General features: G+C 37.5%; 1 protein-coding gene across 1 annotated transcript in view; it reads right to left on the bottom strand.

Annotated features, from left to right (window-relative positions):
• SEPTIN3 (septin 3) overlaps nucleotides 1-15,960 on the bottom strand; it is a 743,127-nt gene that overhangs the window by 535,983 nt on the left and 191,184 nt on the right. Inside the window, exon 2 of the mRNA XM_044075351.1 lies at nucleotides 15,385-15,453. The gene's annotated coding sequence lies outside the window, so the exon portion shown is untranslated. The remainder of the gene's footprint in view (nucleotides 1-15,384; nucleotides 15,454-15,960) is intronic.

Consider the following 15,960-nt stretch of genomic DNA (forward strand, 5'->3'; position numbering starts at 1 on the left):
CAAGTTTGGAATTGGGCAATTTCTTCCCAACGCCTTCACATTGCAATGCACATCCTGGGGACTTCCAACGTGATAGCGGACAAGCTAAGCAGAGCAATATTGTTACCTCATGAATGGTCCTTGAACCAGAAAATAGCCATTATGATCTTCCACAAGTGGGGACAACCCTGCGGCGACCTCTTTGCCAGTCCCATCAACACCAAATGCAGCACCTTTTTCTCTCTCATCCCCCCTCCAGGAGAGTCTCCAAGTGATGCACTCATCCACGATTGGTCCCCGGGAAGCCTTTATGCTTTTCCTCCTTTTCCACTCATCCCCAAGGTCATACAGAAAGCAATGTTGTTGGGAAGCAAGATGATCCTCATCACTCCTTACTGGCCTCATCAGATTTGGTTCCCTTTCCTCGGGCCTCACCTGTTAGACTATCCATGGACTCTGGACCCAGTGCTAGAACTCCTGACACACATGTCAGGTTCTCTTCACCCCAGTCTCCACACTCTCAAACTGACAGCATGGCTGCTCCAGTTCTGTCACTAGTCAGGCTTCATGATCTGTCTCCAGCTTTAACTCATATTATTACCTCTTCTCACAAACCTTCGACTAGAAAATTGTATCACAGTAAATGGAAGACATTTTCTATATGGGCACACAACAGAGAAGTTGATCCATTTACAGCTCCCATTACTATTGTTCTAGAGTTCCTTTCAGAACTCTTTCACCAGGGTTCAGCGGCTGCTACACGCCAAGTTCAGCTAGCAGCAATATCTAATTTTCATGCGGGGATTAATGATTCCAGTCTTATGTCTCACAAACTGTGCAAATATTTTCTTAGGGCTTCCATGATGTTAAGACCTCCTGTGCAAGACCTCATTCCTCCTTAGGATCTGAATCTAGTCCTGTCTAGACTTACTCTGCCACCTTTTGAACCAGCCCATAGTTGTCAGCTGAAATTCCTGTCTTGGAAGACTCTTTCTGGTAGCAATAACCTCAGCCAGACTAGTTTCTGAATTACAGGCCCTGTCAGTTAAACCTCCATATTTAATTTTTCACAAAGACAGGGTTTCTCTCTGGACCAATCTTTCCTTTATTCCTAAAGTCTGTTCTCAATTTCATTTAAACCAAACAATTGAATTGCCAGTGTTCTTCCCTAATGACTCCAATAAAGCAGAGTATACATCCCACCAATTGGATGTGCATAAGCAACTGTGTTTCTATATCCACAGGACCAAAGGATTTAGAAAATCAGAACAGCTGTTCATTTCTTTTGCTGAGGCGAGAATGGGCTTGCCAGTTTCCAAAGTTACACTATCGAACTGGATCTCTAGTTGTATTTACTTTATTTACACTTCTCAGGGAAAGGAGTTACCCTTTAAAGTCAAAGCGCATTCCACCAGGTCCTTTCTATTTCTGCTGCTTTCCAAGCCAGGACACCTATTGATGATATATGTGCAGCAGCAACATGGGCTACCCCTCATACCTTCATTTCCCATTATAAATTGGATTTAACTTCCAGGGGTAGAGCCTCGTTTGTTTCCACGGTGCTCAAGAGTATTTTCTAGTGAACCACCCATTCAAGATGCTAGGGACGCTGTTCCACACATAATAATGGAGGCGAGATAGGACTACATAACATAAAGAAGTTATGTACTCACCATAACGTTCCATGTATGTAGTTTATCTTGCCGAACATTATTACGAACGCACCCACCAGCCCCCTTCCTGGAGGATCTGGAAACAGTTTTTCCTTTTCTACAGTGGTTTATACCACAAGGGCGCCTTTATTACAGTTTATTCTTCCGGACCTTTGTCCTTTTTCCTGTCTTATCCTGATAGACTAGTAGCAAACAAGATCTGGGGAATGTGCGCATGCACCATGGGATACCTATTAGCCATGAGCCAATCAGAAGTTTTCAGGCTTTCTAAGTGGCTCTGAACCCACACGTAATAATGTTCGTCGAGATGGACTACATACATGGAATGCTATGGTGAGTACATAACGTCTTTATTTCTTCAATACTGATCTCATGAAAACAGTTGGTCAACTCCAAATATCTATATTCCCCTCCCACTCCCCTATCCTATGCCTCAATGTGAGGGCCTCATTGTTGTCCCCAGGATATTTGTAACAAGGTTAGAGGTAATGAAATTGCACCTGGCATAAAAAACAATTGAAAACAAGTAATGACAAACTTGTCCATGCTTGCACATTATTTTTGCTGGTTCTGCTTGCAGACTGGGCTCTGCCCCACTTTGTTCTCCTACTGTACCCCTGATTTCCACCTCCTTAAACTAAATTTATACACCAATAACCCCCTCACCAGCATGTATTATATCTTTTACCATTTTATTTTTAACATCAGTCACAACTACAGTTTCTAATTAACTTCATCCCGAAGCATAACTGCTTCCTGATTTTACTTTCTCAACTCACATAACTACTACTTTTTTTTCCACAATTCCATTACACCTAACATCTCCATCCCCCTCTTAACATATCTTTAAAAACTCAAATACACTTATTCTGGAAAATATGTCTCCTGCTGTTGCTACGCATGATAACCTCTTATGAAACACCTATCTCACATATTTCATCACCTCTTAATACCTTCCACCATGCAGAGTTCACATAATCTATAAAATCACCCCAAGCCTTTATAAAATGTCTGACTACGTACTGCTTAATCCTAACTACTTAAAAATATCATCACCTAATTTCCATCTTAAACGTATACTTAAACTAATCCATTTATACTATACCAGAAAATACTTGGTAGGTCTTTTCTTATTTTACTAGGACAACATACACCATAACTCTGGCCCAGCCCTTATAAACAGACAAATCCTACTAACTCTCTATTCCCCACCACTTAAACACTATCATATAAACCTAAGATGCATACTCAATAAAACTACATTAATTCATGCTTGGATAGTCAAATAATATCCTGTCATGCTGCCAGTAACAGAAACATGGCTAAAACCATTTCCTCCCTCCAGATATAGCTTCCTTGGAGTAGACAGAAAAAAAGTAGAAAAGTAAGTTGTTTATCTAATCTTCTCACACAATCTTGATGTTGCCCTATATCTATATAACCTTCCTTCTTTCATCAGTACTGTAATATTGCCTATCTAAAACCCAACAGACACAGAATTCTATGTATTATTACCATCTATACTCCCCAGCTGACAACATAGACACCACTGAAAGCATACTAGTATGGGTCACTAACATATCACACAAGACCATCATACATGGTGATCTTAATATTCACTGGCCAAATTCAAATCAATATACTACATTATTCATACCCAACTTGCTCAGTTTCACACAACTAATAAATACACCCACCAGGTATAACAAACCCAAAAATAATTCATCCATTCTGGAATGGATATTATGTTCAAATCCAAACAATGTTACCAATGTTAGTACACTCCCAGACACTATCAATGACCATCATCCTATATTTAACTTCTGTGAATGCCATATAAATTATTCACCCCCCCCCCACTTACAATCAGATAGGCAACTGAAAAAGTTTCAACAAAGGCACTTTCATTTCAGTTCTCAAACAAACTGAATGGAGATGCCTAAAACCCCTTCATCTGGATTAAACCTTAACCTTCTTCAATAATACATTTCTCAGTGTACTCAATACTCAAGCCACAATCAGAAAGAAAAGAATCAAATCCAACCCAACTCCCTAGCCATCCATAGCAACCAAAAACTTCATGAAGGCTAGAGACAAAACTTGGTCTAGCTGGAAAAATAACTAATCACAAAATAACTCCCAACAACATCAATACCATCATGACCTCTCAAAATTGTGTATAACCAAGGACAAAAGAAACCATTAAAATAAGTTTCAAGACACCCATAAAAACAACTCCACAACATTTTGGCCTACAATAAACAAATTTCTAAAGCCAGGGAAACTTTATCAACAAAATCCACTTCCCTCAGAAAATAGCATCTCCATAGCCAACAAATTTAACTCCAAGTTCATCAGAGCTGGACAAATCTTAATCAACAACAGTACCCCCTGTGAAATAGGGAAATACAGCCAGCCCAGCTATCTGGAATTTTGTAAATAACTCTGTGTCATTTGTGAATATTGATATGATTTATACAGAATTGTATGTCATGTACTGGGCTAAAATATAACCACATCATCCCTTGCTGACTTAGAACAGAAATGCATATAAACTATATACCTGTGCAAATGTATGTTTTAACAGTGGAGACTAGAACATAAAAAGGGTTAACTTGCAAAACTTCAAGAAAATAAGTTGAAATTAGATTGCTGTATGATTGTGCTATAAAAGTTCTCTCTCAGTTTCAGTGTAGCAGACACAATGTCTAGAGCTAGAAGTTTTTGTATTGTCTTGAAAGAGAAGTAATTACTAGGTTTAAAATGTAAAAGTGTTTTATTGTTTTATGACTTTCAGGACCTGAGCAAACATCTGAGAGATATGTATTTTAACACAGAGACGTTAAATTCAGTTAGTTTCTGACAAAAGGAGGTTTAGCTTGGAAACTGAAGTCAGGTGACAAAAAGTGATGTCATCCAAGCTAACCCAGTAGTAATATTTGATATTAATTTAAGAACTCTCTCAGAGAAAGACTGTGCTTTTTGTATTTTGTCTTGGACCTAGCAAGAACATCCAGTCATCATCACCATCTGCACTTGCCTTGCTATAAGTAAGATTTAGGGCACAGTATCTCTTTTAGATATAGATAGGAATATAGTAAAGATTAATTTAGATGTTTTTTATATTTATTTGACACTGTCCTTCAATGTTGTTTTAAAATATTTCCTGTGATTTTGAACTCTGAAGTTACTGTGTTGATTTACTATTGTCTTGTTCTTTTATTATTATTAAATATATTTAAACCTATCTTTGTGGCTGATATTTGTGAGACATATTTAAGCTCTTAGAGTACTTGCATATGTATTTGGTGACACTGTCCAGGCCACTTCTAAATAGCCTTGCAAGTCTTGGTCAGACTACCATTTGGATAATAGTAACATTACACAGTAGGATTGGACACCCTTTGTAGCTGATAAGGGATCCTGGCAGCAGTGATAACTACTTTATCATCTGGGCAGAATGGGGCATAGATAGTAAACCTGTGCTAGCCTTTCCCAGGTGTGTGTTTGTGTATAAATCAAATCTCTAAGTGTGTGTGTGTGTGTGTGTGTGTGTGTGTGTGTGTGTGTGTGTGTGTGTGTGTGTGTGTGTGTGTATGTGTGTGTGTGTGTGTGTGTGTGTGTGTGTGTGTATGTGTGTGTGTATCAGCTACTTAGACAGGGATACAAAGCACTGATTGGAAAGAAAGAGTGTTGGGAGGACTTGGCTTGGAACCCTGGCTAAGAACAAAAAACACAAAGAACGCAGAACAGTAAGGAAAATTCTTTACTCGTGCATCCGGTACCACGGCTTACGCCTTCAAGGAATAATTAACACACCATACAGCACATATTTTATACATCCCTTAATTACATAATAAATCCATTAATTAATTAGTCAGTTCCCATTACCTTCATATAAATCATTTAAAATGTGCATATAAATATTTAAAGTGACATTGAGCATATTCTTTAGAAAAATTCAGTAATGTTCCCTTACAAATGAGAGAATGTTACATTTTAAAAATACAGACAATGAAAAATCATGATATACTTATTATCCCACATTTAGGTTAATGTCCAGATTTAACCCCCTAGGATATAAAGTATCAAAATTTATTAAGCATTTTATTTCTAATGACATTAAACTATTCAAAAATAATAGGAACTGACTAATTAATTAATTATTTTTTTGTGTGCTTTATACGTGGTTGGAAGGCAGAGGAGTTCAATCAGAATGGCAGCAGATGGTTCCTGTTTTTCGTGTTCCAGTATGTGGAAGGAGAGAGAGAGGCGAGAATTGCCAGTGATGACCCCTGGGCATCGGGGGAAGCAAACGCTAATGAGGCGGACTTTGTTAAATTAGAGTGGTTATTGATCAAGGAGGTAATTTTATTTTATGATATTAGACTCCTTGAAAAATATTTGGATCTGGACATTACTCTCAGGGCTCTGAGAATCAATCGATTGCCAGCATATAAATTCTCAGAGGAGGAGGGTGACCTGTTGGAGAAATGTAACTCTGCCTCTTTAATGTGCACCAAGGCTTGGTTGAAAATTCTTATCACTCATAAAGTCAGGCAGCAGGAGAAAATACATGCTGATATCTTACACACTCAAACCCATTTGGCGGAGATAACGGTGGATGCTGCTTTTGACACTAAGCTTAAGGGCATTAAAGGGAAGGTGGATAAGGTAGAGGAAGCCGTGACCCTTCGCAAGAAGGGTAAATTGCAAAGATATGTTAAATACTACAAAAATAATCTTATCTTTGTGTGGCAACACAAAGATATAAGGGGAAGATTACCAGCTCGACGTTCCAAATGCAGAGGCTGGGATCAGCGGGATTCCTCCCTTTCCTCAGTGGAGACAGCATCGAGTAGTAAAAAAAGTGTGTCTTTTGAAGATTTAAAGGAAGAAACTGCAGAATCTACACCCCAAAAGGGGACTACCAAGGGTTTTAAAGGTCATGGTCACAAATGGCAGGAGAATTCTAATACGGGCAACAGAAATAGAAGGAAGAGAAACTAAATCAACTGGAAATGAGTCGGCAGAAGTGGAGGCCTCCCATAATGTGGAATGGGCATTTTTTTTGGCTCATGGACTTTGTACAAATATTTGGGACAATGAAAAAGACTTGACAAGTTTAAAAATAGTTAATTTGTCAGATTTGAAACTCAGTCAGTATGTAGTATCTGTTTTGGATAAAGGGGTCAAATTTATCCCCACGCATTTTCCTAGTTTGGCTGATTTAACTCTGGAGGTTATTCGTTTTTGCCGTAAGTTACATTTAAAAGTGATTTATGATAATAGAAATAACGAATTAACCGGAGAATGTTTTGAAAATATTAATGATGAAACTAATGAAAAAGCAAATGATGAAGTAAATATGAATGGGGATGACTCTTTGCTTAATATGTCAATTTATGACTATGAGTTATGTGATGATGGGGAATGCATTTCTGCTAATGGGGATGTTGGGAACAGCAGTTCATGTTTTTTTACTGGGTATGGCAAGTTAGAGATACCACGAGTGCTTTATTGCAGTTCCTTTGTACCTTCAAAAACATCTACGAGTATTTGTATTTTTGAGAATGTTCTTTGCAAGCAATTAGAGGTAGAATTCCACAAATTTAGAAAAAAGAACAAGGTATATAATTTGATCAAGAAGCTGAGGCAAAGTAGTCATAAATACATATTTACACAGGTGGATAAGGGGGGTAATTGGGTAATTCTGACTACAGACCCTTATAATAGCATGGCTATGGCTCTTCTTGAAATTACATTGATATATGAAGCTTTGCCTTGCAACCCTGTTAGTGAATTTAATTTGCAATTACTGGAAATTCTAGAAAGAGGTGAAAGGTTTGGTTTCCTCTCAGTTTTGGATGTTAAGAAATTGCATATTAAGAACCCCAAGGATGCTAAATTTAAAGTGATACATAAAATACATGAAAATATGCATGACCTGCCTGGCAGGCCAATAGTATCTGTTAGGGGAGCTTATTTACAAAACGTGGGCATGTTTCTGGATTTTCATCTTAAAGATTTTTTGTATAAAATTATGTCACACATTAAGAATGGAAAGGAACTCCCTGATAAGAAAGGGGGCATGGAATGGCAAAATGATTACTACTGGGCCAGTGTGGATGTTAAATCACTATATACAAGCATTAAGAACAGATGGGGTTTAGAAGCTGTTAGCAACATGTTAAGTGAAGGACCACACACAGATTTTGTATATGTTTGTTGGAATTTTCCTTGACACATAACTGCTTTAAGTTTCGGAATCGATATTTCTTGCAGAAGGAGGGAACTGCAATGGGGGCTTCTTATGTCTGTTTATGCCATTTTGTTCATGAGTCAGTTTGAGAATTCATATATCTACAATTCTGAATTCTACAAACAAAAAGTAATTGTCTTTAAAAGATACGTAGATGATTTAATTTTCATATGTAAGGGTGAAGTAGAGGAATTCCAGGATTTTATGCATTATTTTCCGGGTAATCGCTTTGGCTTGGAGTTCACTTTTTATACTAGCAGGGAAGCAGTGCAATACTTAGTTTTGGAATGTTTTGTGGGAGAAAATCAGAAAGTTGAATTTAAGCCCTTTGTGAAGGAAACTGCTGTTAATAATTTTCTCATGGCTGATAGTATGCATGCCCCCCATTTTGTGGCGTCATTGCCATATGGAGAGTATCTCCGTATAGCCAATAATACTTCAGATAAGTCTAAGTTGGATGATGAGTTTGGTAAGATCAGGGTTAAATTGCTTAGCAGGAGTTATAATGAATATATTCTAAGCTCTGCTGAGAATAAGGTTAAAAAATTGTTAGGAATGGCTCACAATGAGGAAGAAAGGAATTCATTAAGAAGAAATGATAAACATCAGAAATTTGGAAGGGGGGAAGTCAAGGATAAAATATTTTTTTGTGAATAGATTTTCACCTTTTTCAGAGATTCTAGGGAAATTAGTGGATAGATTTTGGCTGATCACTTCAAATGACACCAGCCTCATTGGATTGTTCCCTGACATGGTCACCTTTTCTTATAGCTGGTTCATGAATTTGAAGGAATTGCTAAGTATGGGTAAGGTAGAGAGGGGAAACATGAGAAGGGGTAGTTTCCCTTGTAGTAGGTGTAAAGTGTGTGATAACACTAGAAATATAGATGGGGTCAACATAAATGGCAGGATATATAGGGCCTTGGATCAATATAATTGTGAATCTTGGGGGGTGATTTATATAATTGGTTGTGGATGTTCTCCAGTCAAGTGGTACATAGGACAGACTAAGAGGGTAGTGAAAAAACAAATTATGGAGCATGTGGGAGACATTAGGAGAGGCAGATTAGAAAGCCCAGTAGCAGAACATTTTAGGGAATGTCATGGTGGTTCAGATTCCACTTTCTTTTACAGTGTATTGGCTAAGCCTGCAGCTTGTCAGGGAAAGGTATTTTTGAATAGTTTAATGTCATTAGAAACAAAATACATCATAAATTTTGGTACTTTATATCCTAGGGGCTTAAATCTGGACAGTAACCTAAATGTGGGATAAGAAGTATATCATGATTTTTCATTGTCTGTATTTTTAAAATGTAACATTCTCTCATTTGTAAGGGAACATTATTGAGTTTTTCTAAAGAATATGTGCAATGTCACTTTAAATATTTATATGCACATTTTAAATGATTTATATGAAGGTAATGAGAACTGACTAATTAATTAATTAGTGGATTTATTATGTAATTAAGGGATGTATAAAATATGCGCTGTATGGTGCATTAATTATTCCTTGACGGCGTAAGCCATGGTACGGGATGCACCAGTAAAGAATTTTCCTTACTGTTCTGCATTCTTTGTGTTTTTTGTTCAAAGTTTATTTTTTGTGGTCTTTAACCCTGGCTAAGGACTCAACTCTATAGCTGTGCCAGTGGAGAGGATTATTGGGGATCTGGAAAAAGAGGGAGAAACCAGCCTCAGACTGGCTGTGATCTCTATGTGCTCTTAAGGGAAATTGCACTTTACTGTATGTGTACTTGTCATCCTCCCAGTGTGTATATCCCCTAACTGTTGCCAGTGGGGAAGATTAAGGTTCCTTGATTACTGGGCCAGCGCAGGGGCATCACCCCCTCCCCCCATCTCCTCACTACTTAATACAAGTCATCCCATGGAATTCACGTTAAAACAGTCTCAGCCAGTACTAGCAATATCTAAATAAATCAAATCCCAGTACACTAGCTCACATTTATACCCCTGCAGAATACCTAAAAGTGTCATCTGTTGCCTTAGAATATCCTATTCCTATACTAATTAATAGGTTTATCATAGAATCCCATGTTTCCACTCTATGGAAACAATCTGACATTCTGCCATTACACGAAGGAGGTGTTTCATTTGACATGTCATATTACAGATCCATAGCTATACTCTCCCCATTATACAAAATAGCTGAAAAATGTATAAACTCCCAGTTGATCAGTTATATAGACCTAAACAACCTCCTCTCTGTTACTCAGCATGGCTTTCACCTGAACCATAGCAATAAAACTGCTCTCCTAGCTTTCCTAAGTCCATCAGTTGAAATAGAAATGACAACAAAGCCATCTCCTCCATTTTCTTAACCTCTCAAAATCTTTTGATACTGTCTATTATTCTATTCTACTTCATAAACTCTGCCAACTAGGTCTCATTCCCAGCACCATAAACTGGTTCAAAAGCTATCTCTCCAACAGATCTCGTTCTGTGAAATGGCAGCATTCATATTCTTTCTTCACTACAATATTGACTGGAGATTCATATCCTAACTTCACCACAGTATTGATTGGAGATTTCTAAGTTCAGTACTAGGCTGCCTTCTATTCAATATCTTTATTAAAGATCTGGATCCAGCATCCAGGCTATAAACCCTAATTAAGTAAGGAGATGAGTCTAGACCAGTCTGAAATGCCCAATGTATTGGTCAGCTACAAAACCTCATCCAATATGCCTTTTCCTCAGTTGAAAAGCATCTTCAAAATGCTCAGCTTTTGCTTAATCCCACCAAAACAAGCTCATCCTATTACGTATAGACACTAACAGCAAAACCCCTACCACTTTCACTATAACATCATCTGATAACACACCCATAGAAACTGTTTATTAAACAAAATTATTTGGTATCATCATAGACAACATTCTGAAATTTGATCAACATATTAACCTCGCAATTAATAAGATGGATACAAAACTAGGCCTACTGTACACAACTAAAACTTCTTTACTAAAAATAGTTACAAAAAGTGACTTAAACATTTCTGTTGTTTGCATTACTTTATGTAACTTCCATCTTCATTAACCTGTGTTGCTATAATAAAATTGCAAATTTGCAACCAATCACTACAAAAACATCACTGTAAGACATTGCAGGAATTAAACTAGGTGGAGCTTCCAAACTACTTAAAACTAAGACAACTCAATATTGATTCCAGCATTTTATTTCAACCCAAAAAATGACCACCTCATAAGACAGCTATTCAATTGGTACACTCATGGTTGGGAAATGTACTCAAAAGACAAATGTCTCTCCCTTGGAATGAACGTTAAGAACACAGTTAGCAATATGCTCTTCTGATCCATAACACATAGCAAACTATAACTCCTTTAAATCACTTCCAAAAACTCACATTTATCAACCTGGATCTGTAATTGCACTTCTGTTCCAGGATAAAATCCCTTTAAACTCTTCTACCCAAGTGTTATCTAAAGCTGTTTTATTAAACTCTGTAAGCCAGTGTATGTGTAATACTATTCAATTGTTACATGATTGTAATTTTCTTCAGCTGTGTGTTATGCATTTCTGTTATTGTAGTATTAATTTAATTTGTGGAGCTTTGCTTCCTGGGCCTCAACAGAAAAGGGGCACCCTATTCTCAGTTGTACTTTCCCAATAAACAAATGCAAATAAATAATAAATAAGTAACATAAACAGAACAAGATACATTAAAAAGAAAGAATATTGACAGACAGGGGAGAAGCAAGAAGGCATTGCATGGAATGCAGTATGAATGGAACAGATAAATTGCAATAATACAAGTATACCAACAACAGCCACGGTGGTACAGCGGTTGTGTTGTTGCCTCACAGCAAGAGGTTCTCCCGTTCGATTCACAGCTAGTGTGCGGGAAGTGCCTTCTGTATGGAGTCTGCATGTCCTCCCCACGGTCGAGTGGCCTCCAAAAGACATGCGTGAATGGGCGTGTCTTCACTGAAGGCTGGGCATCGGGCTGGCAACTCGGCACCATAAAAATCTATTGCCAATCATTAGTGGACCGGAGTTCCACTGTGGTGACCCCTAACCAGGAAAAGCCAAAAAGGCAAACAGCAACAACCAACAGCATGAATAAATTTGCTGAACCAGGTGAGAAGCACAGCTGGCTAATATGCACTAAGGAATATGCTGCCATGTGCTATCTATTTCTAGCAGTTGATGCAGGGTTGGAGAGTGCAGTTCCAGTACTGTCTATGATTGTTAGCTGTATTCCAGATGCTATACCTTCAAAATTCTACAACATATCAATAAGTCAGCATTGGCTTTTACTGTGTCATCTACTGTACCCATCCCTCTCAACTGTCCAGATTTTCATAGGATGTCCAGATTTTTGCCTGATATTTTTGGTCTGTTCCTCTTAAAATTAGTGATTTTCTGGATTTTTGTTGCAAATCACTGAGGATTGAATTCACTAAATAATGACAGACATTTTGAGTTTCAGACTTCATGTCCTTCAGAAAATATATAGTGACGCAAGACCTTTAACTCTAGCAACCTTCTAAATTTATAAAAGAAATATTTAAAATCTGTTCATCTTTTTGGGGCTTTGTCCCCTCATTATTTTTGGCTTTGTCTAGATGTTTTGTTATAAAAGGTTGAGAGCTATGCTGACATATGTACAATGGCAGAAACTGAACTGGTGCTATCACAGTTTTGCTTGACTGTACAAAGTACCATGCTATTTAAACCACATACAGACCATTAATAATAGAAAGAAAAATGTTTCATACAGTGCACTTTTCAGATATCAAGGAAGTACTATGAGAAGATAAGCACTTTGTGACACCTGTGCCCTGGCTCAGCAATCAGGGAGCCTCACTCCTCACCACTAAAACCAGATAGGGCGTCTCATATAGGAGAAATTATAACAAATATGCACAGTAAAGTACAATTTCCCTTAAGTGCATACAGAGATCACAGTCAGTCTGGGGCTGGTTGCTCCCTTGCTCCCCAGGTCCCCAATAAGACTTCCCACTGGCACAGCTATAGGGTCCAGATCTCAGTCTTGCAGGCAAGCTAACCTCCAATACCCTCTCTGTCCAACCAGTGCTTCGTGTCCCTGCCCAAGTAGCTGACACAAACACACACACACTTTGAGATAAGTATTTATACAACTTTATACAACTGGTAGATCTACCAAATTTAGACCCATTTTAGGACAGAATGAAACAATGCATAATGTTGCAGGGGAAGGACATGGAGTTAATTACAATGGAGCTATTGTATTAGAATGCACTGCTCTTAATGGAGCAACAAGGAGAATTATTAAATCTGAATGGGAAAGGTTTGTAACCATTTCAGACTTGGAAAAGCTGCCCAATAGCCCTTTGAAATGTGTATATAAGAACGCATCCAGTTTGAAAAACATTCTTGAACATGGTGTTAAAAACAAGGGAAGGAATAGGAGGAGAGTGGGGACTTACAAATGCAGCCACTATTCCCAATGTGCAAGTATAGCTAACACAGACAAACATTTCATTGAGGGTAGGAATAGGTGGGTATGCAGCCCTGGGTACTTTAATTGTGAAGCCATGGGGTTAGTATACCTTGCTTTGCATGTTGAGTGTAGATCCTTCTATGTTGGTAAAACTGAACGTAGACTCAAGAGAAGGATTTATGAACATAATTATGACATTTTGAATAAAAAGGAGACTAATGCTTTATATAAACACATGAAAGTTTGTTTAAAAGCTAATTTTATTTTTTTAGTCTTGGAACAAATACCAAAAGAAATCAGGGGTGGACTATGGGAGGAGAGAATAGAATTCAGGGAACTTTGGTGGCAAGTAACCCTGGAAGTATCAAGCCCCCTGGTTTAAATGGCTTCATATCTATTGTTCCATTACTAAAATTGAGATCTGCTAAGCTATAGTTTTCATCTAAGACACAGTTCCTAATAAAGCCAGTAGATGGTGCAATAATGTTGTTTTTTTACATCACCTGAGTAAGTTAAAATGCTTTTATTATTATTATTATTATTATTTTACATTACAAGGAAAGTATTTTATGAATTTTAAAGTATTTATGTAGTAGCATGTTTTTAAGTAAGAGTTTACTTCTCTATGCAATTTAAGGTTTAGTATAACACTGTTTTCTTAAAGGAAGTGACTGTTTTTAACATTTTTTATTATATAATGTGATTGGTTTATTTATATTTGTGAGGGACTATATAAAGGGTTAAATGTTATTCTAGCTCATCTGATGAAGTCTTTATGAGGAGAGACAAAAACGCTGGTGCTAAAAGTGCGTTTATATGTCTATGCAGTTTGTGGATTGTGCATTAGAACCTTTTTTCAAACAAACCTCATATTTTCCATTTTCTGAAGGACCTGTAAGGTGGATTCTATTTATACAACGTCACAGACAGTCCTAGGAAAGGTGGACACAGATTCTCCAGCTGTGCCCTTTTACCCAGACTATACGGTAGTAATTACTGCCACCACCAGCTAATAATTATCAGCTACCCAAAGGCCCTTAAAAGGGTGTCCAATTATTACTGTGCAATATTATTATCCAATTGGTAAGTGTGACTAATCAGTCAAGGCTTATTAGAGTGGCCTTGTACAATAAACTCTATAAATATGCAATCTACACTACAGCTAACTTATCTCTACACAAACTAGCCACAGGTAAAAGGTTTTTAAAATATTTAATAATAAATAATTAAAACACAAGAAAATACTACTACAATACAATGCTACTTAAGAGTTCAGAGATCACACAGAAACTTAAAACAATACAGTAGGAAAGTTCTGACATAACATAAAAACACTTAGTCTAATCTTTGTAGTCCTAGCTATTTCTACAAGAAAACATACTTCTAAAGTAACTTACTTACATAGAGCAAGGCAGTGCTGAGTTAGATAGTCAAACAAAAATGCTTACAGTCTCTCTTTGAACAATAGTTTTTAAACTCACTCAAACATGTCTGCTGGGCCCTCCCAGATTACATCATTCTCATTTAGTTCCCATTACATCATTTCTTTGGCACTTAGTCTGGCGTTCCCAGGCCACACTGATACTGCATTTACATTCTTTTACACTTAGAGCAATAAAGGACATTCCATATGTAAATTCTGGTCATTAACTTTAACCTTAAAACAATAGGCAGGATGCTTACTCTAGAGTCATCGACTCCAAATTATAACTTCAAAGGACATATAAAACATAATTTTAATGTCAAAGAACATTTGAAATGATTTGCTTAGTTTTCCTTATAGCAGATGGTAATGTTTCTACAATCTTGAAGTTCACATTTTACAGGGTTTTCTTTCATTTAAGACACAAGCCTGTATTTTACATTTATATTTAAAAGCCAGAATTATGTATCAAATTCTATTTGACTAGGCTGGCAGCCTTCATCCTCTCTACCAGTCTTCACACACTTTATCAATATTATGGAAGAAATACTATCATTTCAATATATTGATTGATGGTGTACTCACCCCAGCACCTTGAAAGGAACTACATCCTCCTCTGGAATAGGAGATTATTCTGTGTGGTAGCTGCCTGAACTGTGGATAAAAATGACACATTATTAACTTACATTCCCCACAGGTAAGATACCAAAAATACTGTACGCAACTACAGGTAATATTTAATATACATCTCAGATGACCTCACTCTGACCTCTTCTTCCTCCTTGCTAAAAAGGTACGTATAGCACCTCTGCAAGTCACTATAGTGGTGCCTGCCAGAGTGAGGTAGGCCTGTGGTATCAATAACAGTCCTGGTGAGACAGTGTCAGACATCCACCTTATACTTGGGCTGTCACATGAATTAACACACAAGTGCTCCAGGTGGTCCATGTGCAGCAAGTACAGGAAGAATTTTGATTCCATAGAGCACCACTTGGAGATGCTTCCAGAAACAATACCTTAGGAAACCAGCACCATACTGCAGGTCTCATACCAGAGAATGATGACTGGCATCTCACGGCCACACCTATTTTATATTTTGACAACTGTTGCTCAACATAGGACAACTCAACAGCATGATTTGTGGCAGGGTGTGACATAGTA

This window comes from Protopterus annectens, chromosome 1.part1 (assembly GCF_019279795.1).
Source record: "Protopterus annectens isolate FY-2018-M chromosome 1.part1, PAN1.0, whole genome shotgun sequence".
NCBI lineage: Eukaryota > Metazoa > Chordata > Ceratodontiformes > Protopteridae > Protopterus > Protopterus annectens.